We start from the raw sequence: 27961 nt of genomic DNA on the forward strand, positions 1-27961 counted from the left end.
CTCTCATTAAGGTTTTGTTTTCCCAGAAAACTTCCCCAGAGGAATGTGTGACCCTGCTATTATAATAATGTCTTCCCACTGAAGTCTGTTGAAATTTTGAAGGAAATTCCCTGCTGCAGGTGATGGGAATGCTGAAACACTGACATTTAATTTATCCGCTATTTCAATTTTTCCTGTTTGTTGCATTGTAGGTTGGATCAATGTACTTTGTGAAGCAGAGAGTGGAAGAGCAACCTAATGGTTGAGTGGCAGACTAAGAACCAGGTACAAATGCAAGGAGTGATCTACTAAGCTGTGTTTGGCATTTATCGCACAGTAAATGCCTTAATACATTGATAACACACAGTATTTCAAATATGCATGTTATTTTGTTCCCTCGCCCCCGAAAACCCTGCACAATGTATGGTAATGAGCAGGTCTGGGGGACTAGGCATCTGGCTGGCAGATGAAATTTAATGTGAATATGTGCAAATTGATAGACAATGAGAAAAAAATATCCTAACTATAGTTACAAAATGCTGGGTTCTGTATTAGGAGTCACCACCCAGGAAAAGGATCTTGGAGTCCTTGTGAACAATATGTTGAAACCTTCAGTTCAGTGTGTAGCAGTGGTAAAAAAAGGAATAGAATATTAGGACTGATTCAGAAAAAAATGAAAAGTAAAACAGTGAATATTATAATACCACCATTGATCCATGGTATGACTGCACCTTGAACATTGTACTGTTTTGGTCACTCTATCTCAAAAAAGATAAAGCAGAACTACAGAAAGGCAACACAAATTGTTATGACTGAGATGGTGGACCCTTGGGCCGGCCGTACGGAGTGACGTCAGCACGTGAGAGTTACTCCGCAGAGGTGGAAAAGGCCGGGAGGTGGCACCAAGCCGGGAGACGTGGTCCCCCCGGGAGAAGCCTGTGAGGACCTGGACCTCTGGGACTTAGGGGGGCAAACTCAAGTTGGAAGGAAGACACAGTTCAGGGATGGCGGCAGGCAGAACAGTAGCAGGCCAAAGCCAGGCAGACAATCCGAGGAAAGACAGGACTGGATCAGGGACGGAGGCTGGATCAGGAGCGGTACAGGACTGAAGTAGGAGCAAGCTGGAACAAGAACTGAAGCAGGAACAAGCTGGAACGGCTTCGAGACGGCAACTAGATACTCGCAAGAGTGACCTCGTTGCAAGGCAATACCCTGGAGCAGGAACCGGGTTTAAATCCCCTGCCGGCATCTGACGTCATTCCGTGGGCCGGCCGAGATCTCCCGCCCCTGCAGCTTCAAGAGCTGCCTCCTTGCGCGCACGCGTACACTGAGGGCGTGGCCAAGCAGGAAAGCTCGACGGCGTCTCCCTCGTGGAGGCGCCGCGGCGGGGAAAGGCCTGTGCCGGCCTCATACTGGATCGGAGAGACCTGCCCGAGCCCGGGGACAGTTGTGGAGGTAAGAGCCCGGTTGCGGGTGTCACAACCGGAATCGCAACAAAAATGATAAAATAGATGGAATGGCTCCCTTATGAAGAAAGTTAAGCAGGATAGGGCTTTTCAGCTTGGAGAAGAAATGACTGAAAGGAGATATGATAGAGGTTTATAAAATCATATGTGGGATGGAACCGTTAAATGAGAATAGTTATTTAGTCTTTGAAATAGAATAGAGGTCACACCATGAAACTAACAAGAGGCCAATTTAAAAAGAAAATTACCTTTGGAATTTGTTGCTGGAGGACATAAGCATCTAGCCTAGCTGGGTTCAAAAGTGGTTTGGATAAGTTTCTTGAGAAAAAGTCTGTAAACTATTTAATCAGTTTTGGGAAAGCCACCATTTATCCCTGGAAGTAAGCAGGAGGAAATGGATCTACTTTTCTTGGTCTCTGCTGGGAACTTGTGTCTAAGATTGGCCACTTTTCAAGAAATGATTCTGTGCTTGATGGACCTTTGGTCTGACTCATCATGGAATACCTTGTGTCCTTATGTAAACTAGCCCTTTTAAAAGTTAATATCTTGCTTTTACCCCTTTTTGCATTTGTCCTCATCTAAAAAAATACCATGTTGTGGCGGCTGTTCCCAAAATGTTCCATGACCGGATGGGATACATCTGAACCCTGACCTTTCAAATGCTTCTTTAGAGGCAGGTGTAGTTCTGTGGATGTGGTTCCTATTCACAAAAGTGGAAGTAAGGAGGAGGATGGGATCTACAAGCCAATTAGTCTTATTTTTATGATGAGTAAATTATTAATATAATCACTGCTATAACAGAGGATATTGCAGTTTCCAGAATCCAGTAGATTACAAATCTGAGGCAGCATGGTTTTACCAAAAATAGGTTTTACCATTCAGAACTGATCAAATTCTTGGAGCGAATGACCAGAGTTTGATCAGGGGAGAGAGTTGGTTGTACTTGGATACCATTGTGTAAATACTTGTTGAGAAAATACAGAATATACGTTTTTAAATAAATACAAAAAAAAATCAATTTCAGTAAGTCATTTGACACAGTTCCTCATACGTGACTTATAAATAAACTAAGCACCCTTGGTATGGGCCTTAAAGAAGCTTAGAAACCAGTGGAGAGGAAAGCAAAAAAGGGTACTGATAAATGGAGTTCATGTCAAGGACAGAAGTGCTAAAAGTTGTGCACTGCAAGGATTAATCCTTCTACAGATTTTTCACTACACTACATTTTTTGAATTGCAGATATTGCAGAAGGACTATCAGAAAAGAATTGTCATTTTGCAGATGATGCTAGAATTTGCAACAGTATGGACACCCAGGAAGGTAAGGAAAACATGAGGAGGGATCTAGCAAAGTTTGAAGAATAGTCTAGAATGGAGAGCAGCACTTCTCAACTGGTGTGTCGTGACACACCAGTGTGTCGCCAAGCACCGGCAGGTGTGTCGCGTGCTCCCGGTCTCTCCCGCTGCTCTTCCTTCCCTGCTGCCGTTGCCGCCGGGCTAACAGCACGTTCAAGCCCAATGGGAATGGCAGCATTGTTAGAGGAAGCTGTGGCACCCGTGGTTGGCCTTTTCTTCTTCCTACGCCTGCCCTGGAACAGGAAGTGATACGTAGTGCAGTGCGCGGGAAGGAGAAAAAGCCATGTGGTGTGGAAAAGTAGCGGCGGCAGCAGCATTATTGGCCCCTGAGCAATAGCTTGACTCGGAGCAATCAAAGCAGCCGGCAAAGGAGACAGCAGTATAAGCCTCCCGCGCCGATGGGATTCTTCTTTCTTGGCCTGGAGGGGCTGGAAGAGGCTGCTGCAGCTACCATTTGTGCCGGGGGGGGGGGGGGGGGGGAGGAAGTGAGTGAGAGAGAGAGAAGACAGCTAGCCTGTAAGTGAGAGAATGTGTGTGTGATTGAGAGCATGTGTGTAATTGAGAGCATGTGTGTAAGTGTGTGAGAGAGAGCATGTGTGTGATTGAGAGAAACTGGTCAGAGAGGTGATGTGTGTCTATGTGAGAGTCAATAAAAGTGACTGGTCAGGGAGATGACTGATGTGTGTGTGTGTGTGTGTGTGTGAGAGAGAGAGAAAAAGCATGGAAGTGAGAAATCTGGGTATGTGAGAAAGCATGGGAGTAAGAAGCCTGGTGTTGTGGAGGTGTATGTGAAAGAGAGCATGGGAGTGGGAAGCCTGTGTGTGTGTGTGCATGCATGAGAGAGAGAGACTGGGTGGTAAGGTGACGGTTTGTGAGAGAGAGAGACTGGGGTGTGTGTATGTGAAAGAAAGTGATGAAGGGAATGAGAAGCCTGTGCATGTGGAGAGAGAGAGCATAGGAATGAGAGAGAGACTGGTGCGTGTGTGTGTAAGAGAGAGAAAGTGATTATGGGAATGCAAAGCCTGTGCATGTGGAGAGAGTGAGCATGAGAGTGAGAAACCTCGTTGTGTGGGTGTGCGTGAGATACAGTATGGGAGTGAGAAGCCCGTATATGTAAGATAGAACACGGGAGTGAGAAGCCTGTGTGTGTGTATGGCATGAGAGAAACTGTTCAGGAAGGTGACTGGTGTGTGTGTCAAAGATTGGTTGGGAGATGATTGGTGTGTGAGAGACAGAAACTGGTCATGGGAGTGTGAAGGTATGGTGTATGTGTGAGAGACAGAGAGACTGGTCATGGGCCCTAAGGAAGAGGACCATGAATATAGAGCTTAGCCACTACTGCTGCTTCTGGTGTGTGCTACGGCCTGCATGAAAGAGGACAGGAGTAGGAGAGCTGCTGGAGGGAGTAAGTAAAGGTGGCTTTTTTAAGTTTATCTTTTTTGATTGACTGCCATTTTAATTATTTAATGTTATGTGATGTGTCTGCTTTTTAAAAATATTTTATTGGTGTTTGGAGAATTTGTAATAGTTTTTATGAGTTTTTAATTGTTGGAATTTATTCTGTTCATAGCTGTTTTGAAACATATTTTCTGCTTATTAGTATAGTTTTACAATTATTTCTGTGTGGGGATCTATAGCTGCTTGCTAGTTCTGTTTTCCTAGTAGGAGGTGTATTGGTGTTTAGGGCTTGATTTAATATTTGTAGTGTTGCCTTTTCATAGATAGGGTTGTTACTGGTTGAGTGCATTCCATAATACAGGTTGTGTTTTCTCAAGAGGACATGCATTGGTAGTAAACTGCTGTCTTTTCATAAGTAGGGCTATTGAGCCTGGAAGTAGAAGGAGTTTGAGTTGCTGTTACTGAGATGACACCAGAACCAGAATATCTTTTTTGTAGGGTGAGTTGTATGGGGAATGTCATAATTCTGCTTTACATCCATTATTGTGGGTCAGGGGGGTTCCTGTGGATGCAAACTGTACTTTTACATCTATCCCCGTGACGATCACGGGTTCAGTGTGTCATGCATGTGTCCTGACAGAAAAAAGGTTGAGAACCACTGGTCTAGAGTCTGGCAGCTAAGATTTAATACTAAAAATTGCAAGCTACAAAAATTCAAGGGAAAGGTACAGTAAATGGATTGAAATTCTTATAAGCTTGAAACATGAGCGAAATCTGAGGGTGATCATATCTGATAATCTTAAAGTTGCTAAAGAGGTGGATAAGGTGACAGCAAAAGACATAAAGATGTTTGGGCTCATAAGAAGAGAAATGATCAGCAGAAAATTGGAACAGATATTGCCCCCCTGATGAGACCTCATTTGGAATTCTGGAGACTGCATCTTCAAAAGGATATAAACTGGGTGATGCCTATTCAGAGGGTGGCTACTGAAATAGTTAGCGATCTTCATTGTAAAGGGAATACATATACAGTAGAAGAAAAGCAGGATAGTGAAGATATGACAGACATTTAAATACTTCCAAGGTATCAGTGTACAGGAGGTGGACCTCTTTCAATGAAAAGGAGGCTCTGAATTGAAGAGTCATGGGACAGCGTGAAAAGGGGTAGACTTGGGAGTAATCTAAGGAAACATTTCTTTACAGAAAGGGTGGTGAATGCATCGAATAGCCTCCCAGTGGAGGTGATGGAGACAAAGTTAGTAGCTGCATTCAAGAAAGCTTGAGACAAGCACAGGGGATCTCTTAAGGAATGATAGGGATTGTACAGCTGAGCATGTTGACATGAAAGGGCAGACTAAAAGGTCGTATGTTCTCTTTTTTCCATCATGTTTCCATATTCATTTGTTGTTTATTATGATCTAGAGCCAAAACTGTTTACAATTTATTTTGGAATCTAAAATACTGAATGGTGTCAAGGCCTGATGGTCAGAGCAATGGGCCCTGAACCAGGAAAGCCAGGGTTCAATTCCCATTCAGGGATTGCTAAGGCAAAATTACCTCTCTCTCTGGCAAAAATAAATGCAGTGAATAACCTTTTGGGATCTACTTAGTGTTTGGATACTTGCCAGGTACTTGTGACTTGGATTGGCCACTGTTGGAAACAGGATGCTGGGCTTGATGGACACTTGGTCTGACTAGTATGGCATATCTTATGTTCTTATTTTAATGATACCTTTTGGATATGTTTCCTTATCCTAGTCAATTTCTACAGCTCCTTAACTGGCTATCTTCTGCACACCTAAATATTTAGAATGAAACAAACCACCTATTTTCAGATTATTTTTTCCTTTAATAATAACAATACACTCCTGTTTACTGCAACAAACAGATTTTACAGTTGATTAAATCTGAGGGTTTGCTAAGATGTTTAATCAACTTCTGCAGCTGTTTATTGTCTCTTATCCTGCAGTGCTCTGGAGGCTAGTGCTTGCTTCAGAGTTTGCTGCAATGATGAGATCAATGCTCTGTGCACAGAATGTTACTGTTTCACAATTGTCCTGAAAACATGAGCACATAAATTTAGACAACACTGTTTAATGATTCATGCAGCATCATGATTTATTATATGAAAAGGAGGAAAATAATCTTAGAAAAGCAAACAACAAAAAGAATAAATAGGTCTAGCTAAAATACAATAAAATCAACTTACTGAAGTATGTATGGACTAATGATACCACAAAACTCAAAAAAGGGAACCTTTATCTTACAGGATAATTTTCAAAAGGATTTACTCACTTAAAACTGGGTTTTATACATGTAAATGCACTTTAAGCATGTAAGTAAGCTTTTGAAAATTGCTATAATATATGCCATTGACTTGTCAGTAGGTTTTACACCTGTAAGTGCACTTTAAAAGCTGAATTTTCAAAAGTTGCATGCATAAAAATCAGCATATATGCGTGTAAATAGCATATACTTGCACATATGCCATTTTGGAAACTTACAGCATAAGGGTGTGTGAGTACATCTACATGCGTAAAAAAGCAATGGTCCAGGAGCATTCCTGGGCAGGACCAACATTTATATGTGATAGTTGCTATTTTAGAAGAGCTTTACGCATGTAGATTTGGTAGCTTACTCGTGTATATTTACACCTGCTCTTTATCTGGAGTAAGTGATCATAAACGTCTTACAAGTGAAACAATGACTGGGTGAGGAGGTCTGGATGAAATGGGGGGAGTTGAGGCTGAAGAGCCAGGAGGGTCTTGATGACTTGCAGATTAACTGAGCAAACTGGTAGATTAATTAGTAAGACTGCTAATTTCAATCCTATGCACATGTTAGAAACTCTTCCAACTTACCCATATAAAACCCGATTTACAGGGGTAAATGCACGTAAAGTATGTGGGTAAAATTGCCATGTGTATATTTTTAAAGTTAGAAGTATCATAGTTGCACACCACTTATATGGATAATATCCAGCTAAGTAGTGGCAAAGTGATACTTTTAAGCCAGATAGCCGGATAAGTCTGAAAAGTGCTACTTATCTAGGTAAGACTTATCTGGCTGTCTTACTTAGCTGGATAAGAAGCATTTTTCAGACTTATCTGGTTATGTGACTTAGCAGCAACTTATCCAGATAAGTGCAATATACATTTGTACATTTTTTTACATATATGCACAGGTTGCAGGATATATTTGCATGTAATTTATAACTCACGTTTATCATATATGTGCAGGTTATAAAATACAGGAGTAGACTTCTGCTTCCATATACATGTGTGTATGGGCACACGCCCACCTGTTTTAAAGTTATCCTCCCTGAGCGTAAATGAACTTTTGAAAATTGCTACAACAGTATGTTACATTTACAGTATGTGCTTAACTCCTTTGAATATTACCTCCAATAAATGTATATAGTGTCGTTTCATAAATTTTGTATGGTTTAGTCCAGTGGTTCTCAACCGGTGTGTCGCGACACACCAGTGTGTCGCCAAGCTCCGGCAGGTGTGTCGCGGCTCCCGGTGTTCCACTGCCCCGCTTGTGCTTCCCTTCTCCCTAGGGGCGGGGCCGAAGAATGAAGAGACGCTGCGCGCCAACGCCAGCGGGGCCGAAGAACGAAGAGACGCTGCGCGCCGACGTCAGCGGGGCCGAAGAACGAAGAGACGCTGCGCGCCGACGTCAGCGGGGCCGAAGAACGAAGAGACGCTGCGCGCCGCCGGCAGCTGAAGAGCAGAGAGACCTGCGCGTCACCAGCGGCGGGGCCGAAGAACGAAGAGACGCTGCGCGCCGCCGGCAGCTGAAGAGCAGAGAGACCTGCGCGTCACCAGCGGCGGGGCCGAAGAACAAAGAGACGTTGCGCGCTGCCGGCAGCTGAAGAGCAGAGAGACCTGTGCGTCACCAGCGGCGGGGCCGAAGAACAAAGAGATGCTGCGCGCCGCTGCCGGTGGCTGAAGAGCGCAGAGACCTGCACGTTGCCGGCGGCGGGGCCGAAGAACGAAAAGACACTGTGCGCCGCTGCCAGCGGCTGAAGAGCGGAGAGACCCTGCACACTGCGGGAGGCGGCTGGAGAGACGTTGCGTACCGCGGGAGGTCAGGCCAGAGGTGGCTGAGAAGTGGAGGCCAAACAATGAGAAGAGGCTCCATGTGAGCTTGTGGTAGAATGGGTGCCTGGGTGCATGAGTGAGAGCTTGTGTGCGTGTGTGTGTGGTAGAATGGGTGCATGAGTGAGAGCTTGTGTGCGTGTGTGTGTGGTAGAATGGGTGCATGAGTGAGAGCTTGTGTGTGTGTGTGGTAGAATGGGTGCCTGGGTGCATGAGTGAGAGCTTGTGTGTGTGTGTGGTAGAATGGGTGCCTGGGTGCATGAGTGAGAGCTTGTGTGCGTGTGTGTGTGGTAGAATGGGTGCCTGGGTGCATGAGTGAGAGCTTGTGTGTGTGCGTGTGTGTGGTAGAATGGGTGCATGAGTGAGAGCTTGTGTGTGTGTGTGGTAGAATGGGTGCCTGGGTGCATGAGTGAGAGCTTGTGTGCATGTGCATGTGTGTGTGTGGTAGAATGGGTGCCTGGGTGCATGAGTAAGAGCTTGTGTGCGTTTGTGTGTGTGTGGTAGAATGGGTGCCTGGGTGCATGAGTGAGAGCTTGTGGGTGTGTGTGTGTGGTAGAATGGGTGCCTGGGTGCATCAGTAAGAGCTTGTGTGTGTGTGTTAGAATGGGTGCCTGGGTGCATGAGTGAGAGCTTGTGTGCCTGTGGTAGAATGGGTGCCTGGGTGCGTGAGTGAGAGCTTGTGTGTGTGTGGTAGAATGGGTGCATGAGTGACAGCTTGTGTGCCTGTTGTAGAATGGGTGCATGAGTGAGAGCTTGTGTGATTGTGTGTGGTAGAATGGGTCCCTGGGTGCATGAGTAAGAGCTTGTGTGTGTGTGTGTGTGTTAGAATGGGTGCCTGGGTGCATGAGTGAGAGCTTGTGTGCCTGTGGTAGAATGGGTGCCTGGGTGCGTGAGTGGGAGCTTTGTGTGTGTGTGTTAGAATGCATGCCTGGGTGCGTGAGTGGCAGCTTTATGTATGTGTGTGTTGGAATGCATGCCTGGGTGCGTGAGTGGCAGCTTTGTGTGTGTGTGTATGTTAGAATGGGTGCCTGATTGCATGAGTGAGAGCTTGTGTGCCTGTGGTAGAATGGGTGCCTGAGTGGTGAGTGGCAGCTTTGTGTGTGTGTGTGTGTGTTGGAATGCATGCCTGGTTCCATGAGTGGCAATGTGTGTGTATGTGGTAGAATGGGTGCTTGGGTGCATGAGTGAGAGCTTGTGTGTGTGGTACAATGGGTGCATAAGTGGCAGTGTGTGTGGTTGTAAGTGACAGAGTATGTGTGTGCTTGTATGTAAGTGACAGCATGTGTGTGATTGAGAGAGACTGGTCAGGGAGGTGATTGGTGTGTGTGTGTGTGAGAGACAGAGACTGGTCAGGGAGGTGACTGGTGTGTGTGTGTGTGAGGAAGAGATACTAGTTATGGAAGTTACTGGTCTGTGTGAGACAGAGACTGGTTGTGACTGGTTGTGGGCCCTAAGGAAGAGGACTGTGAGGACATAGCTTCAGCAGCCACTGCTGCTTCTGGTGAGTGCTATTGGTCTGCAAGGGAAAGGAGTAGGAGAGTTGCTGGAGAGGGTAAGTAAAGGCAGCTTTTTAAGTTTATTTTTCTTGATTGATTGCCATTTTAATTATTGGGTGTTATGTGATGTGTCTGCTGTTTTGAAATATTTTGATATTTAGACAATTTTGAATAATTTTTATGAGTTTTTAATTGTTGGATGTTATTCTGTTCATCAGCTGTTTTGTAACATTTATTAGTATAGTTTTACAATTATTTCTAAGTGGGTATCTATAGCAGCTTGGCTTGCTCTGTTTTCCCAATAGGAGGTGATTTAGTGTTTAGGGCCTGGTTAATTACTGTCTTTTCATAAGGAGGGGTATTGTGCTTGCCAGTAAAGAGAGTTTGCTTTGCTTTTACTGAGATGTCATCAGATCCAGAATATCTTTTTTTTGTATGGTGAGCCGTACGGGTAATGCCCTAGTTCTGCTCTGCACCCATTTTTGGGGGTCGACGTGGTTCCTGAGGATGCAGAATGTATATTTACATTTTGTCCCGTGATGGTCACATGTTCAGTGTGTCACGCATGTGAGAACCATCTGTCAGGTGTGTCCCGGCCGAAAAAAGGTTGAGAACCACTGGTTTAGTCCATCAACTGCCAAGCAAGCAAACACAGCATGGTTTGTTGCATGGACTAATGGTACAAAAAAAAGCAAATAGCAGCAGTAGTTCTCAGGCAATCTAAAGTCAATTAGAGGTCTATTTGCAAGGAATATTTCCAAACAAAGAGAATGACTTTGAACTATTCGCGTGCGCACCCATATACGTATGGATATGGATGTGCAAAAATCTACTCCTGTATTTTATACCTGCATGTATATTTTATATATGCAGCCTGTAAAATATGCATACATGCACCCAGCAACATGTGCACACGTAAAAATAACACATGAATACATACTACACTTATCCAGATAAATTCTGAATTATCAATCTAAGTAACACATCCAGTTAATTTCCAATTTAAATTAAAATTAAATTAAAATTAAAAACATGGCTCTTGAAACAAGCCTTCGACTAACACCACACACCCTCCCCCCCGCGACTCCATCTCTATTTCCATTCACCACCTCCTTTCCTATTTTTCCGCCTTTTTTGTTATTCTCTTATACGTCTGCTATTCGCTTACATGTTTTAACTTATCTGTCTGTTACATGTTTTAATTTGTCTGTTTTACTCTCCTTTTCAGATGCTACCTCCATACGCTCCCCGATGCAACCTCTATACGCTATCTCTGTTGCCATCTCTATACTCTGTTACCTCTCCTGTTGCCACCTCTATACGCATCTTTTGACGCTCTCTCCTTATGTTTCCTACCGCCCCATTATACGTTTATACCCCAACGAGACGTTTATACCCCTGATAATTAAGATCAATGTTCCTCGGTATACTGTAGATTTGTACATAGTTCTTAATTTGATCAACTTAAATACTTACTTATACTATATTTTTATGATGACAATTTGATCCTTGTACCTGTGTCAACTTGCTCCTTGTAACTATATGCCTCTTACCATAATCACTAGACTTTTTGTAAACTATTATTATGCATTTATCTATTATGTTCCATTTTATTTATACTGTTTTCTCTGTAAACCGATATGATGTGCAAATGGTAATCGGAATATAAAAACCTTTAAATAAATAAATAAATAAAATTATCTAGCTAATTAGCGGCTTTGTCACTACTTATTCAGATAAGTCTTAAAACGCCCTCTTATCCAACTAAGTCAGACAGCCAGATAAGTAGTGGTTTTTAGATTTATCAGGTTATCTGATTTAGCTAAATAAGTAGTGTTTTAAGATTTATCCGGATAAGTAGGAACTTTACTGCTACTCAGCCAAAAAACTCAGAACTTGTTCAGATAAGTTTCGCTACATAGCCAGATAAGTTGGAACTTGTCCAAGTGCTGCTTTCAAGATTTAGCCGGAGAAACTGGAATTTATCTGCATAAGTAGTGTGCAACTGCTATACTCGTGTACTATTACATCTAACGTTAAAAAAATACACACGTGGAGATTTTACCTGCGAAATTTACACGCACTTACCTCTCGGAAATTAGGCTTTATGCGTGTAAGTCGGGAGATTTTCTAACATGCGCGTGGCAATGAAATTACCAGTTTTACCAGTCAGTCTACCAGTTCGCCCGGTCTATCTGCAGGTCAGCGAGATTCTCCTGGCTCTTCAGCCTAAAGTCCTCCCATTTCACCCAGACCCCCTCACCCAGTCAGTACTTCTTAAGACATTAATGATCAATTACTCCAGCTAAAGAGTAGGTGCAAATCTACGCAAGTAGGATGCCAAATTTACATGCATAAATCTCTTATAAAATAGCAACTTGCTCACGGAAGTTTTAGCCCTGCCCCTAGCCCACCCCTTTTTTACATGCACAAATTTACTCTCGTACCCTTCCTTGCACATGTAGTTTGAAGTTTATAAAGTAGCATCATGCGAGTATATGTTATTTACACACGCAGCTTTGAAAATTCACCTTAAATGTTTTACAATCCAATGAATCTTCTTACTTTTTACCAGCAAGTTGTCACTATCCAAATTTACTTTTATTTGTTAAATATTAAAAATAAATAGCTTTAAATAAGTCAGACTGGCAAATTGTTGTGCTTGGAGGTGGACCCTTGTCCTGGCGCAGTAGAGAACGGCTCCCTGGTAGGGACCAGGAAGCACCTGCCCCCAGGGAGCGGAGCACAGGAGGAGACAGTGGCTAGGATAAGCTTTACCACTGGAAGTCCGAGGTCCCCCCGAGTGGAGCCCATAGGGACCGGGACGCTTGAACTTCGGTGGGCCTCGCAGGGTCTCCTGGAGAGGTAGTAGAGAGACATACCCACGATCAACAAGGGAGCGCGGTCGGACTTCACGCTGTTGGTCTGGAGAAGCAAGGAAGACCCAAACAGTGTAAATGATGACAAGGCAAGGGACAGAGCCAGAATCAGAAGACGTGGTCAATAAGGCAGAGGTCAGAATCTGAGGATCAGTCTGAGGAGTGGTCAATCAAGGCAGAGGTCAGGTTCCGGAGGTTAGACAAGGTCACAAGACAGGCAGAGGTCAGGATGCAGGCAACAGACAGGAAGGTCGAGGAACAGGCCAAGGTCAGAACCAGAGAGACAGTCCAAGGGTACTACCTGGGAAGATGAACAGACAGACGCAGGAACAGAAGGACGCTGGAACAGTAGGACGCTGGAACAAGGCTGGAACAGTAGGATCCTGGAACAAGGCTGGAACAAGACTGGAACAAGAGTGGAACAAGACTGGAACAAGAATGCAGAGGCAACCTAGCACACAATACAACGCCGACCCGATTGCTAAGGCAAGGAAGTGCAGGCAGGGACTTCCTTATATCGTTCCATCAATCAGGGCATGCTGCGGAGCTAGGACCCGCCCCTGGCCCTATAAGAGGCTGGGGGGTCCGCGTGCGTGTGTGTAGGGGCATGGCCAATGCCACTGGAGATGCCGAACTCTGGCGTGAGGCCTGATGCGCAGTGGAAGGCCCGTGATCGCCGCCGCAGGACGCAGAGGCCTAGAGGAGCTCACAGCTGCCGCTGGGGAGGCCAACCCGTGACCTGCAGACGAGCTAACGAGGTGAGAAGGCCCTTGGGCCGGATTTTAAAAGCCCTGCGCGCGTAAATCCGGCCGGGTTTACGCGCGAAGGGCACTCGCATGCCGGCGCGCCTGTTTTGCATAGGCCGCCGGCGCGCACAGAGCCCCGGGACGCGCGTATGTCCCGGGGCTTCGTAAAAGGGACGAGGAGGGGGCGTGTCCGGGGTCAGGGGGCGGTTCAGGGCGGGGCCAGGGGCGTGGAGCCGGCCCGGGGGCGTGGTCGAGGCCTCCGGACCAGCCCCCGGGTCGGGTGATGGCGCGCCAGCAGCCCACTGGCGCGCGCAGATTTACACCTGCTTTCGGCAGGTGTAAATCTGGCAACAAAGGTAGGGGGGGTTAGATAGGGCCGGGGGGGGGGTGGGTTAGGTAGGGGAAGGGAGGGGAAGGTGCGGGGGGGGGGGTGGAAAGAAAGTTCCCTCCGAGGCCGCTCCGATTTCGGAGCGGCCTTGGAGGGAACAGGCAGTGCGCGCCGGGCTCAGCGTGCGCAATTTGCACAAATGTGCACCCCTTTGCGTGCGCCGGGCCCGGATTTTATAAGATACACGCGGCTACGCGCGTATCTTATAAAATCCAGCGTACTTTTGTTCGCGCCTGGTGCACGAACAAAAGTACGCGCTCGCGCACATTTATAAAATCTACCCCCTTGTGCGGATCGGGTGCGGACGGGGCGTGCAACACAAATGACACATTTTCTAGTGATAGCATTGAAAAACTAGCTCTCAAAACTTGATCCTTAAGTACTAACCACTACATTTTATTGCTTGGAAAATATAATGGCAGAACAAAACAACTCATTTCAGACAGTCCTGTTTCAAGCACAATAACCATTACATGGACTCCCTATACGGACAATGAAATCCAGCAGAAGTGATTGTTCTTAGCATGGAATTCACAGTGTATTATTTTAGTGGATTTCATAGCGATCTGCGTGAAAATCTGTGTAAAGATTATTATGTTTGTTTGAAACAGGGCTTAGCAAGGGACCTAATAAAACATATGAGCAGCCTAAAAAAGAAAAGAAAATGAGAAGCCAAATCTTATTACACTGCTGGGTATATGGCTGTCAACACTATAAAATCTGATTTATCATCAGGTTATTTGCTGCATTCTGCATGCAGTCCATATGAATACAGCCTTCCTCCCAAGTAAGCTTCTTAAAGACCAAACTCCACTGGCTGTTGGACAGGCTAATTAAGATGGTAACTTTGAAACAGCCATGTGGGCGCACATCTACGTGTGTATGCCAGCTCGCTCCAAAGAACTCGACCATTTATATGTGCATATATGCATGCATGGTGTAAAATAGGCTGTAAGCGCGTACATGTTCACACATTTTTATGTGGACACACGCATGTGCACGCAAATGCTGCCTTTATCATATGAGGGGATTTTGGCAATATGAGGGGATTTTAGTAGACATATGTGCCGACATAATTTACCAGTTTCTCCAGCTTGTTCCAAGTTCACCCAGGTGAAGGATAGGAGTTCCTAACCCTGCTAGTTAATTAGCCTCCCTTTTACCCTGTTAGCTACTGCCCTTAAAACCCCGCTGACTGGCCAATTTTTGTTGTTGTAGCACTTTCCTGCCATCCATAGCAGAAGTAGAGTTTCGCAGAGGGGATCCCGGTGCGTGCTTATGCGCATAAATAGTTACGTTCCGGTTTCAATCCTAAATCCTAGAATCCCCATGCCCCGCTCAGACCACACCAACGCCCTGCCCTTTTGTGAAAAAATGTTTGTGCAGATACCGGGAGATTCGCGCATATGCGGGTGCCTTTAAAACCCGCGTGGCCCTTACCAGCCCAATTTCTGCGTGTATCCTCTGGCTTTGGCACGCGCTGGGCTTTTAAATTTCACCCCAAGGGAGTCATTTTCAGCTGCTGTAAAGTCTGTGGGTAGTTTTTACCATCAGGCTTTACACAAATTTTCAAAGTGAATGTACACATATATTTTCACTTTGAAAATCATTCTAGCAAAACTGCATTCATACAATTACACCTATTTGTTATGTGTAGTTTTGCCAAGACTATTTACACACACAAGGGGCAATTTTCAAAAGGATTTCTGTACTTAAAACTGAACTTTATGCATGCAAATGGGCTTTTGAAAATTGTTGTGATATTTGCTACTTTCACATGTGTAAATCCTTTTGAAAATTACCCCTATACTTTTAAAATTAAGTAAATATGGGGCAGATTTTAAAAGCCCTACGCGCGTAAATCTACGCATGTAAGTCCTGGGGCTTGAAAAAATGGGCTGCTGAGCCGGCGTGTGCAAGTTACGCCTGCCTCTGGCATAACTTGTGAAATAAAGGTATGAGGGGGGTTTCGGGCTGGGGGTGGGGAAGGTGGTGGTGGTGGTGGTGGTGGGGATAACAGAGAAAGCCAGCTGGTCTCCCCGAGGGCTCGGTGCGCGCAAGGTGCACTAGTGTGCACCCCGTTGTGCGAGCCGACCCCTGATTATATAAGATGCGCGAGGCTGCACGCGCATGTTATAAAATCGTGTATACATTTGTGCGCGCAGGTTAGCGTGCACAAATGTAGGCCGCGCGCCCAACTTTTAAAATCTGCCCCATTGTGTGTTAAATCCCTACTGTTGCCTAGACACACTCCAGGAGAGACGGGGTGCCAGCATGGCCATTTGGCTAGGGCTTACAATGTTCAAGGGGCCTACTTTTGTTGGGCAAAATTTTAAAAAAAGCTAAATATATCTATTTTTAACAAGTATAAATAAAAATTTCAATTGTAATTGAAGAATTTGCTAACAGAAAAGCTCGTAAAGCCTTCTCAAATAAATAAAAATTATTTGGGAAATTTAGAAAACAACTTCTCTTATTAAGTATCACATCAGAACCTTACATAGGGGCCTACTTTTCTTAGCTGGCACGAGCCTAATTCCTTTTCTCTCCGGCCCTGCCTAGACATCATTCCCTGGAACACCCCTCCCTTATGCAAGTAAAAGTATGCACATACAGGGTAATATGCATATACTTTCCCTTTTAAAATTATCCTGGCAAAACTACGTGCACACAATTACACTTGCTATTTGGTGTGTGCAGTTTTGTGGAGAGAATTTACAGACACGGAGGATAACTTCCAAAACTGCTTGCATATACACATGTATATGGGCACATGGTGATTTACCACTATATTTTATATCCTGCACACAAATGATATGCACCAATTGTAAAATATGAGTACATATGCATGCATACATGCTTGCGTATGTAAAAAGCATGAGCTGCACAAGTTCAGACTTATCTGGAAAAGTAGCAGCACTTATCCAGATAAGTTCCGATTCATGAGCCTAAGTGTTGCCACTTAGCTGGAGAAGTCTGAAAAGTATAATTTGCCCATTTAATTAGCACTTTTTGTACTTATCCGGGTTTGTAAGATAGATGAAAAAAGTGCTATTTACCTGGATATATTTAAATTCTTCTGTTTAATTAGCGGATACGTCAGAATTTAGCTGGATAAGTGTGCACAAATGATATTCCTGCATATTTATACTTCAAATTTTATACTTCAAATTTTAAATAATAACTCACGTTATTTAGCTGCATTTACCTTCTATAAGTCGACTTTACACGCATAAGACAGGGGACTTTATAGCATGTGCACGGCAAGGAAATTACCAGTTTTACCAAATAGTCTGCCAGTTTGCCCAGTCCTTCTTCAGCTCATGAACCTCTTGGTAATTCAACCTAAAGTCCCCCCATTTCACCCAGGACCCCACCCCTAGTCATTTTTTCATTGTCAAGATGTTTACCATCACTTACACCAGATATTGTTCAGGAATAAATTTATGCAGGTAAAATATTTTCATGCTTCACTTTGATACGTTGTAAAATAGCAACTAAAAGGGCCTATTGTAAAAACCCGGTGCGCATTAAAACTGGGAGATATGCGCATGGCTGGGACGCACGAGCACCACAGGGATTTTCTAAGGCCTGCGGCCACGCGCATATCTCCCACTAAGCACCAAAGAATGGGTTAGAAAAGGGCGGGTCGGGGCGGAGTCTGGGCAGAGCGTGGGTGGGTAATGGGTGGGCCGGGACAGCGCAACCTTCTACTGCTCCGGAAAGCAGGTAAGTATTTAAACATAAAAAACAAAGTTAGTTAGCAGGGTTTTAGGGGTCAGGGTGGATAGGGGAAAAGTGAGGCAGGTTAGCTAGGGGCTTTAGGAAGTTCCTTCCCAGTCCACTCCTTTATTGGAGTGGACTGGGAAGGGAACTGGGGAAGGGGCCTATCACATCGCCGTGCGCATCTTATACAATTTCCCCCCTTACACGCGCACCAATATAAAACTGGGCACGCATATGGGCACGGGTAGAGGATTTTATAATATGCTCGCGTCGACGTGCACGTGTTATGAAATCAGCGCATCCATGTGCGCGCTCCAGGAACTGCGCACACATGGATGCCCACATGTGGGGTTTAAAATATACATTTAAGCGCATAAATGTTGGCCCCTCCCTACCCTTTTTTACACTTGCACATTTACTCACGGTCTCTGATACACGCGCATATGTTCTAATTTTTAAAATAGTTTATACGCGTATATATGACATCTTATGTATGCACATGCTATTTTTTACACGTAAATCTTTTGAAAATTTCTCTCATACTTTTTAAAATAAATAAGTATAAATACCAACCTCATCCAGGCACTACTTCTCCCCTTCCATATACAGGGTATAGGCATTCAATTTTATGCATTAGTTGTGCTGTTTCTTGAAAGGGTCATTTCTATGGCCACGCCCCTGCCCCACCACGCCCCCGGACCGCCCATTTTTTCAAGCCCCGAGACTTACGCACATCCTGAGGCTTTACGCGCGCCGCTGGGCTTTTTGAAAATAGGACCAGCGCGCGTAAGCTTTTAAAATCTGCCCCATATGTGTACAAGGTTTTGGAAAAAAAGCCTTCCCTCTTAACTGGGTTGAATGAATACAACCCACGGAAGTGGTGAAAATGGAGGCATTGTTACTGAGGGATCGTAAGGCTGTTTCTTCAAATCTGAGCTTCAAAATATACATGTGTTTTCTTTCTAAATGGGTAGAGAAAGTTTATGTGTTGCTACATTACAAATATATGCATTTGCCAAAAGATATGTTCATACTTTCAGGGCAGAAACAGGCGGTATTTTATACACACTTCAGTTCCCGTACTCGGTTTATTAAATACTAGCTTAAAGTTTGTCTATCGCGCCTACATACAAAGACAGTAACTTTTAAACAAGTGAGCGGGCGTACATGTGCGCGGGTTTGTTTTCACAAGCGGAGACCCATTTTCTGTAGTGGACTGCAAGAGTCTTTATGACACCAGCTGCATGATATGACCAGTGCATTTATTGAATCCTGGAGTGATTAGATACTTCATATTTACAAGATTAAGATTGACTGTACAAAGGATAAGATCTAATACTGTTGCGGATCAGACAGATACATATACAACTTACAGACAAGTCTATTACTTTTTCTAAATCAAGAGTCCATGATTGTAGATTTAAGCCCCTGAGGCAGCCGTCATAAGGGGCGAAACTCGGCCAGAGTCGGGCAATATCATTTTTTTACGTCTCCGTTTCAATAAAGGAATTGGAAAAGACTTAAGGCATCTATCCTTTTTGTATTTCCTAACGGCTTTCATAGATCGCCTACCTTTGTGCTTTTTGGGACCTAATTTTAAGTGGACGCATGCCTATGTGCACGAATTCCGTTTCTACCGCGTAAATGGGGGGATTTTAAAATACATGCGCGTCAATGCCATTACCAGTTTTCCCAGTTCGCCTGGGTAAGGAATAGGACTTCCAAACCCCCCCCTAGTTTAATGGCCTGCCTTCTCCCTTGCTGGCCCCGACCCTTAAAACCCTGACGATCTATTTGTCTTTATTTTATAACTTGCACGTCATCCATAGCAAAAGTAAAGTTACACGGCGGGGAGCCCGGCGCTTGCCTGTGCGCATAAGTATTCACAGGCTAACTTCAATGTGAAATCCAGGAAGGCCCATGCCCTGCCCAGTCCACAACCAAAACCCACCCCCTTTTTTTGAACTTTTCATTTGTATGCTTAGCAGGAGATACATGGGCGGCTTTTAAAATCCACTCGGCGTGTGCTGGCCCAACAGCAGAGATTTCTACAGCTGACCCGCAAAAATGATCCAAACATCGGGAAACAGTGAAGGTAATCCATGTTTACCCCAGAGTAAACCGGTCTCCAGACATGCACTTTAACTTAACTCCTGCCCTGACCCAGGCGCTAAAAAAAAAAAAACCCTGTTCAAAAGCCCACATTTTAAAGCGGGTTTATGCACGCATTTTTATTACCGCACTGAACACTTTATTACATATCCGCGTAAGGGGAGCATGGGAAAAACACATGCAAAACCCTGCACAAGTATGCACAAAAACCTACGGCTGCTTTAGCTCTGCTTACTACATTGGCCCTATAGTTCGCATACTTTCAGCTGCCTTATAAGGAGGTATTTCCTGTGTGTGTGTGTGTGTGTATAGGTCGTGGAGAATACAGCTCACATACACCTGACTTGTAAATGTGTGTTCTTTTGTACCCCTCCTCCCCCAATACTGCCCACACAAGGTGTTCATGCGCACACATCGCATTTGGTACTTTTCAAAGAGAAACCTCATGAGTAGTTTCCTCTTTGAAAATTTGTGTAAAGTATGCAAAGGTTTGCAACTATGGGTGTTGTTTGGAAATTACCTCTTAAAAGCATGGTTGAATTCTGACTGTCTAAAGATTGTTTCTGAAATTGGTCTTTAAGAAACCTAGGCCTGGATTCACCATTCTTTCGCAAAATGGTGAATCCTGCGAAAACAGAGGGCGGGGAGGCGAAGGGGGGACGGGCCTGCGAAAGCCGGCAGCCTTCGCACCACCATGGCGTCTTCGCTGTCGGCTTTTGCACGCCGAATAGCGCCACCGTGAAAGGTGGTGCTATTCGGCGTGCTACTGGCGACGATAACGTCACTAACCTTATCGCCGCCAGCGAAGACACCGCCGAGTCCGCCCTCTCGCAGCCCCAATTCCTCCCCTCGCCGTCCCGACTCCGGCCCCAGCATGCTATCGCACGCGATAAGCCTTTGAAAATGACCCCCCTAACTAGTCTGATTTTTAGGCTATAACTAATATGCGTGTGGTGCATTTGCATATATCAACCTATTGGGTTTTTTTGCCAAATATATCTCATGTATTGTCACAGTGGATGTCCTGAAAATTAAAGGCCGACTTGGTGGAGGGTGGGGCTAGGGGGAAGAAAGCCTGAGGGTGGGGTTGAGAATCACTGGTCTAAAACAAAGTTCTAATGCACTGAAAGTCAGCCTTTAGCACTTTGGGAGTCAAATTAACTGCAAGTAAATTCTAAGAAGGCACATTTAAATGCCATTTTCCTTTTAACCTTACAATTTCAGTTTTAGTTGTATTTAAAACCTCTCTGGTATAAAAAGATAGGTCCGCACCATTATATTGTGATTTAGATTCAGATTTTTAACCATCCCATTTAAGAGCAACTGGCATTGCATTGCAGCAGTGCCTTTCACAGTAAGATGATTTCAGAAGAACAACTGGATTCCAGGTCATTTTATTTATGGTTCCAATAATCTAGAGTAATAGAAATGATGGAAATAACACTGCAGATAATAACCAGGCCATGGATTTCTGCTGGCAGAGTAATGCCGCTGTTTAACACTGTAGCATATTATCATCTTTAGCCTGCCACCAGATGACGGGAATACATTTTCAAAGTGATTTCTGCAGGTGAAAGGTGTTTTGCCTGTGTAAATCTGTTTTCTGAAAATTGCCCACCCTGAATGGGGCTAAAAGTCTGCACGTTGTCCTTCTATTCAAAGGAAGGAGGTTATAGCCCTTGTGATCCTTAGCAAATCTCTTTAAGCACTCCTGGGATGATCTGCAGCATGTAGATCCATTTGGACAAATGGGGCACTTTAAACAAACTAATTCAGCCAAGGAACGATTAAGGGAGCTTGTGCAAGCTAGGTAGAGTTCTCTCCAATTATTCAGTGAGGAGTTCACATTGAACAAGTACAAATATTTCACATCCTTGAGGCTGTAAACACACAGGTATTTAATTTCTTTACTTGCCTATTTTAAGGGAATGCTCCTTGCCATGCTGTCTTCTATTTTCCAGATAGGTCTAATGCTACTGATTTGTTTACATTGATTTTCAGGCCACAAAACAGAATGAATTTTCCGAACAGGCTTAATAGGAACATGTCAACAATGAAGAGATTTATTCTGATAACTTCTCTTCCTACTGATATCTCTTCAATTCTCTATAAACTGAAGTTTCTTGTCTAGGAGATCTAAGCACAGAATTCCTTTGATAACCGTCATCAAAATCGAAATTATTGCTTGCCATATGGTCTCCCCGAAACATTACACAGTATATTAATAGATACACTTCTCTTAAAGATCAAAGTGAAAAATATAGTGTATTAAACTCATTTGAGAAAGAGCATCACATTAACATTAAACTGTACACTTTGATAATCGCCTGTATAAAAGTAAATAATTCCTCTTTTTATATAAGTAATGTGGGTTTTATATCTACAGAATTTCTTCAACATTATGTCAACTTAATTATTTATTTTGTGCCCATAAAAAAAGCCCTAAAATACAAGAACTGAATAATATGTTGTGATAGAATATATAATTATTTGCTCATTACTCTAATAAGTACAAATAGATATATATTTGTGAAATGTACTAATATAATGACTTCTAAGTAACTAATCATTTAGTGAACAATGTCAGTTTGCAATATGACATGTTACACTGCAGCATGATAGATTAATCATTCTCACATCTGACATAACACACTATCAACTCAACAGTAGTTAAAAGCATTTCAATGGGTCTAAAAAAATGGAAAATTAAGACCGTGTAAGACGAGTTAAATGCTTGCAATGGGCTAAAGAGAACTGTGCATTATGACCAATATTTCTTGCATTCTTTGGTATTTAATTGACATTTGCAGCTTTTCCAAGGTAGGACTATCTTCTCAGTATGATTGTTCCACTTTTCACCAACAACTTGTTATACTACTATCGATTCATTATCAGTTGAGTGGTTCCTTTTTGATCACCTGCTTTAGTAATGTTCTTCTTCTAAGTAAGAGAATACAGGGCTGCAGAAGTACTTTTTTCAAATGAAGAGAACACAATTTGTCTTATCTTCACATGATAAGAGAAGTGGAAACATCATTATCTATCTGTTTTGTAATGGGTTTTGCTCTATTGTGTTATGAGTAGCAGTCAGAGGAAAATTTACTGGAGTACTGCTAAGATTATATAATTTGCCATTGAATAAAAAAGTAATTCTCAAATAAGGTATCCCAACTTTCATTAGTTTTTGTTTGGGCATATTAATTGTCCTTTAAGTGGTACTCTCATCAGCATGCTTTTCGGTATTAGAATAAGAGGATAAGAATGTGGTTAAGATAGGAAGGCAAGCAAGTGAAAACATTTCTCTTTATGTAAGAGCAGTGACCTGCTATAAAGTTGGCCAGCCCAGGGATGGTCTTTAGGCAGCTGGAGGAAAATTGTGGGTAGCTGCATGAAACAGTAATGGGGATCCTTTAGCTTTCCTCATAGTTGCCTGTAGAATGACAGTGGTCATCATATACTTCTCTGAGATCTATTACTTGTAAGCCTTTGTGTGCATAACATTTCAAGTTACGCACCCAAAACCTGAGATTTCATTATTCCTACTCCGCCTCCCCTCCCCCCCCACCATAAATTTTATGCACACTACTTTTTATAAACACAAAAAGAGGAATCAATGGAGGCATTCTGGGACTGAAGCTAAATTGTAGCCGGTGAGCTAAAGTTTAGCTCCACATATTTAGCACTTTCTGTGTAAAGTTATGTACCGAAGTCTGGTAGGAGAAATCACAGTCCTAAATTTACTCAGATAAAGTAACGCACATAACTTTATCCATGGATGTTTAATAGGAAATTCAAGCACATAAGACCTGCTGAATATCTAGGATAAGTTCCACATATGGCTCTCCTTAGATAAATTTGCTGCTTGCTGTGTTACTGAATATTGATTATATATTACATTATAATAGTATTGACTGCTGTAAACCTGCAGATTCCTGTGAATGGCTACAGGTATGTCAGGGGCTGGCTCCATTGAATGTAATGGATCCATCATGGGACATTCAGAATTATCATAGCTGGCCCTGTGCTACCAAACAGAAAAAAATAGCTAAGAAAGTAAATGCTCCTATTTTACCAGTATCTACCTACAAAAAGATATAGGGCCAGATTTTCAAAGGGTTACGCGCGTAAATCCTGAGCGCGCCGAGCCTATTTTGCATAGGCCTGGCGACGCGCGCAAGCCCCGGGACGCGTATGTCCCAGGGCTTTGTGAAAGGGGCGGGGGCGGGACTGAAGCCTCCGGCACAGCGGCCGTGCCAGGGGATCTGCCGACGCGCGCAACCTACGCCTGCCCAGAAGCAGGCACAACTTATTAGACAAAGGTTAGGGGGGAGGGGGTTTAGATAGGGCTGGGGGCGGGAGGGGAAGGGAGGAGAAGGTGGGGGGGGGGGGGGGCGGAGGGAACGGGGAACGCCATCGGGGCTCCCCTAGGGCTTGGCGCGCGCAAGGTGCACTAGTGTGCACCCCCTTGTGCGCGCCAACCCCGGATTTTATACCATGCACACAGCTGCGTGCGCATGGTATAAAATCGGGTGTAGATTTGTGTGCGCCAGGTTGCACGCACAAATCTACGCCTGCGCGTAGGTACTAAAATCTGGCCCATAATGTTTTCCCCTTTTTTTTAATAACATAAAGATACTTTTTGCAGGTGTGGTACTTTTAGGATTATAGGACTTATTTTGTTAGTTACATTGTGCTTTTATGGAAAGGTTCTTTGTATATCTCTCTGTAACAGTACGTATATAAAATGGAATATGAGTATGATCACAAAATGTACAGAGGAAATAAGGTGGAAATGCACACAACACAGAGTACAGGCAAAGGGATAAGGCCAGCCATCACTTGATGAGAAACAAATGGAAGAAGAGACACATAAACGCAGGACCAAAGGGAACAAAAGAGAGACAGAGAAAAAAGTATTAATGCTATCTGTACTGTGGTGTTGGATAGCAAACATATTCAGTTAAGGGACTAAAAGCTGATGTCATTCAGATTGCTGTAACGTAGTTGCAACAATCCTTGGTAGTATATAATATGTTGACTGCAAAAAATGATTGTACTCATTTCTTACAGAAAGTCTTAAGGTCAATGTTTTATGAAATGACATATAAGATACTGTTAAAGGATGTTCCCCTGAGTCACATTATTTTTACTTGTGCTTGCACAGAGGTAAAGCAAAGGTTTTCTTTCATGGTACGGTGTAACAAAGATATTTCAGTATCGTGTAGAATAAATATTGTTTGCAAAATGAAACACAATCAGAAATATTGTACCATAGAAGTCAATAGCTCACATCTTTCCAGTAGCAACTCTTAGCGGTGTGTTTACTAAGCTGAGTCATAACCAATACAGTAACATAGGCTTCCAGCTGGTTCTAACATCCGAATGTAGCTACATAACTATAGCTGTGTTAGACAATGTGGTCATGGGAATACTGTCATGTTTAGGAGCTTGGGTTTCCCCGCATTAACCATCCTAAAGTGAAAGGGCTGGTTGGTGTTAAATACCCCGTCCCCCAATCAACCTAGATATTGAAACACCCCTCCTACCTGGCAAAGTAGTATATGCCATTCTCCTCCCCCCCCCCCCCCCAGCCCCCAGGCAATGAACTGCTAGGCCTCTTAATCTTCGAGGGCAGGTGGGAGCCAGTAGCCCTCCTACTGCTGCAGGTACCAACTCCAAAATCATGCTTATAACATTCTGACCCAAACCTCAAAGCACACTGCCTTGTGGTATCACAAATGTGCATGCGGCACTTCCCATCTTTAACAACTCAGGTTCTATTCTGGAAAACCTCTTAGATGCAAAGCAGCTAACAGCCCCTTATCTCTTTAACTCTGCATTATGGATGTGCAGCCACAGCATTTTCAGTTTGGTTTGTTTTTTTATTTCTGAGAGATTTTTTTTTTGTTTTTATTTGGTTTAATTAATGTCTAATGTTTCTTTTCAGTTCAATTTGTTTGCCAAACTGAATAAATAAGAAAAAAAGAACCCAAAACAAAACATAAAAACCCTGAATTGATTAAAAAAAAGAAATGGACCCTGGAAATCCAGGCTGGGCTTTCCTGGGTCATAACACTGTCCAGGTCCGGTGCTGAGGCCATGGTCCCGGGCCCTCCTCCTGTGAAAAACTGTGGGGGCTGGGGAGCACCATTTTGATGTACGGTTGTACATTTCTACGGTGTTTATGAAACTGGCACTGACTGCTCTGGAGAAAAGGCAATGGGGTCATTTTTAAAGCAATGGGACTCAGGCAGGAGTGACTGGGCATTGCTCCTTCCCTTTTACAAGCAGGATTTAGGAAGGGGTAAGTGGTGGGAGTTCCCCGGCCTCAGCAGTTTTACAGAGGGAGAAGGTTCCGGCCCCTACTTGGGCCCAGGCAGATTTCTGGCTGGGAGGTCCAGCCAACCGCCTGAGGCCTATTGTTTTTTTTTTAAATGCCATGAATATGAAAATACCCCAAAATTTAGGGGGTATTTTTGAAGGAGACTACTTTTCATTCATTCCATTCAGAACAAACCAAAAATGGCCTCATTCGTTGTAGTTTGGGTATTTGTTAGAAACAAATGCACATCTCTAGTCTGCATACATAGACTGCATATAAAGAACATCTTGGTTTCCTGTGACCAAAATCATGTTCTGAAGGATTCCCAGCAGACAAGCTATATCATTAGTTACTCTGCTGTGTTTAGAATATGTTTATTTGTTGTAATTTGGACTAGCTGAGATCCAGCATAGTTGCACTAGATAAGTCATAAGTTCAGGCAGAGAATCTGTTCAATAATTCCTCATGTAATGCAAGTCTTTTTTTCTGTCACCATCAAGAGTCACTTCCTTTCTTTTCCTCTTCCTTCACTGACACAGCTTTTCACCTGAGTCCTTGTTAACCAATTTACTAAGTTGGTGACTACATAGCCTAATTAGCTGTTTGGCCACGAACCAAGATAACAGTTGTTTTTTTCCTCTGCAACTAAATGGTGCCTATCTTGCAACTACAGTAAACGTGTTTGTGGAACATGTTGTATATGAACACAATCTAAAGTTTAGTCTCGTGTCAGAGTGACCCCAGACATCTCAGAGCCAAGACAAATCAGTTTGTACTGTACTGAAGGTTTTTGGTCTGCTGAAGGTTTCTGATGAAATGAACTTTCATCACTAAGAGAGGCAAGTGCAGTGTCACATTTTACAAAGAAGAACTCTATAAAGTCTCTGAAGATAAGAAGATAAAATCAGTTTGGGATTGTGGGAATCCTTGCGGAGGTAAGAGACAATTAACTGGATTTATAAGTGGAAAAATAAGGTAAAGGTGGAATAGCCAGGCTAAATTATGCTGACAGAGGATGATTTTCAAAGCCACATCTGCAGGCAGTTTGAAAGCTGCCTTTTAAAAGGCGAATTTTAAAAGCCCGGCACATGCCAAAATCGGGAGATCTAGCACATGCGAGTATCCACCTGATTTTATAAGCTGCCGGCATGCGCGCACGAGTACCAATGCGTGAATATCTTGCATCAAAGAAAAAAGGGGTGGAATGTGGGAGGGGAATGGGCATTCTAGGGCAAGGCCAGGAGATTTGTGCACAAGCAGCTACGTGCCTGGGCTATGTGCACAAATAGCTAAGTGCCTGGGCTATGTGCACAAGCAGCTACGTGCCTGGGCTATGTGCACAAATAGCTAAGTGCCTGGGCATGCACTCAGGTATATTTCAGCTCAACGTTACTTAAGCTATGGATGAGGTGTAAAGTCTTAACAAAATAATTTTCAGGCATCTCTGAAAGATCTGGGTTAACTGGGGGGAATGGAGGCTAAAGAACCAGGAGGGTTTGGAGGACCTAGCTCTAGACCGGGCAAACTGCTGGGCAAACTGGTGAAGCGGGTCATGTCCTGGATGCGTGCCTGTTATAGAATTCCCTCACTTGTGCATTCCAAAGCTGAATTATGCTGCTGGTGTGCGCGCACAAGCTTAACATTACTAGCACACATACGCGTGCAAGGACTATTCTATAACAGGCACGCTTATGTAAGGCCCAAGATATAAAACTGCCGAGTATCTGGCCACGCACCCATATGCACATGTACATGTGCGCTCGCAGGCCTGTTTGAAAGTTACTGTCCTATTGGTAAATAGAAATGTTAAGGCCAGATTTATGTTTTTGGTAAAAATATCACAATAAACAAGGTATGGGGTGTGAGCGCCTTATTAGCTATATCTGATGTCTGGTATCTCTGTGTTAGGCGTATGCCATGTCTTTGGCTTTGCCTTAACGAAATCTACCATTTTTAATTTACAATCTCAATGTTAATTTTTATAGGGAATC

At 43.7% G+C, this 27961-nt stretch overlaps 1 protein-coding gene across 5 annotated transcripts in view; it reads right to left on the reverse strand.

Moving 5' to 3' along the window:
* The window catches only part of HHAT (hedgehog acyltransferase), a 598180-nt gene that overhangs the window by 186068 nt on the left and 384151 nt on the right, over positions 1-27961 (reverse strand). The gene's annotated exons all lie outside the window — the stretch shown is intronic.

The sequence above is a fragment of the Rhinatrema bivittatum genome, chromosome 3 (assembly GCF_901001135.1).
Source record: "Rhinatrema bivittatum chromosome 3, aRhiBiv1.1, whole genome shotgun sequence".
Classification (NCBI taxonomy): domain Eukaryota; kingdom Metazoa; phylum Chordata; class Amphibia; order Gymnophiona; family Rhinatrematidae; genus Rhinatrema; species Rhinatrema bivittatum.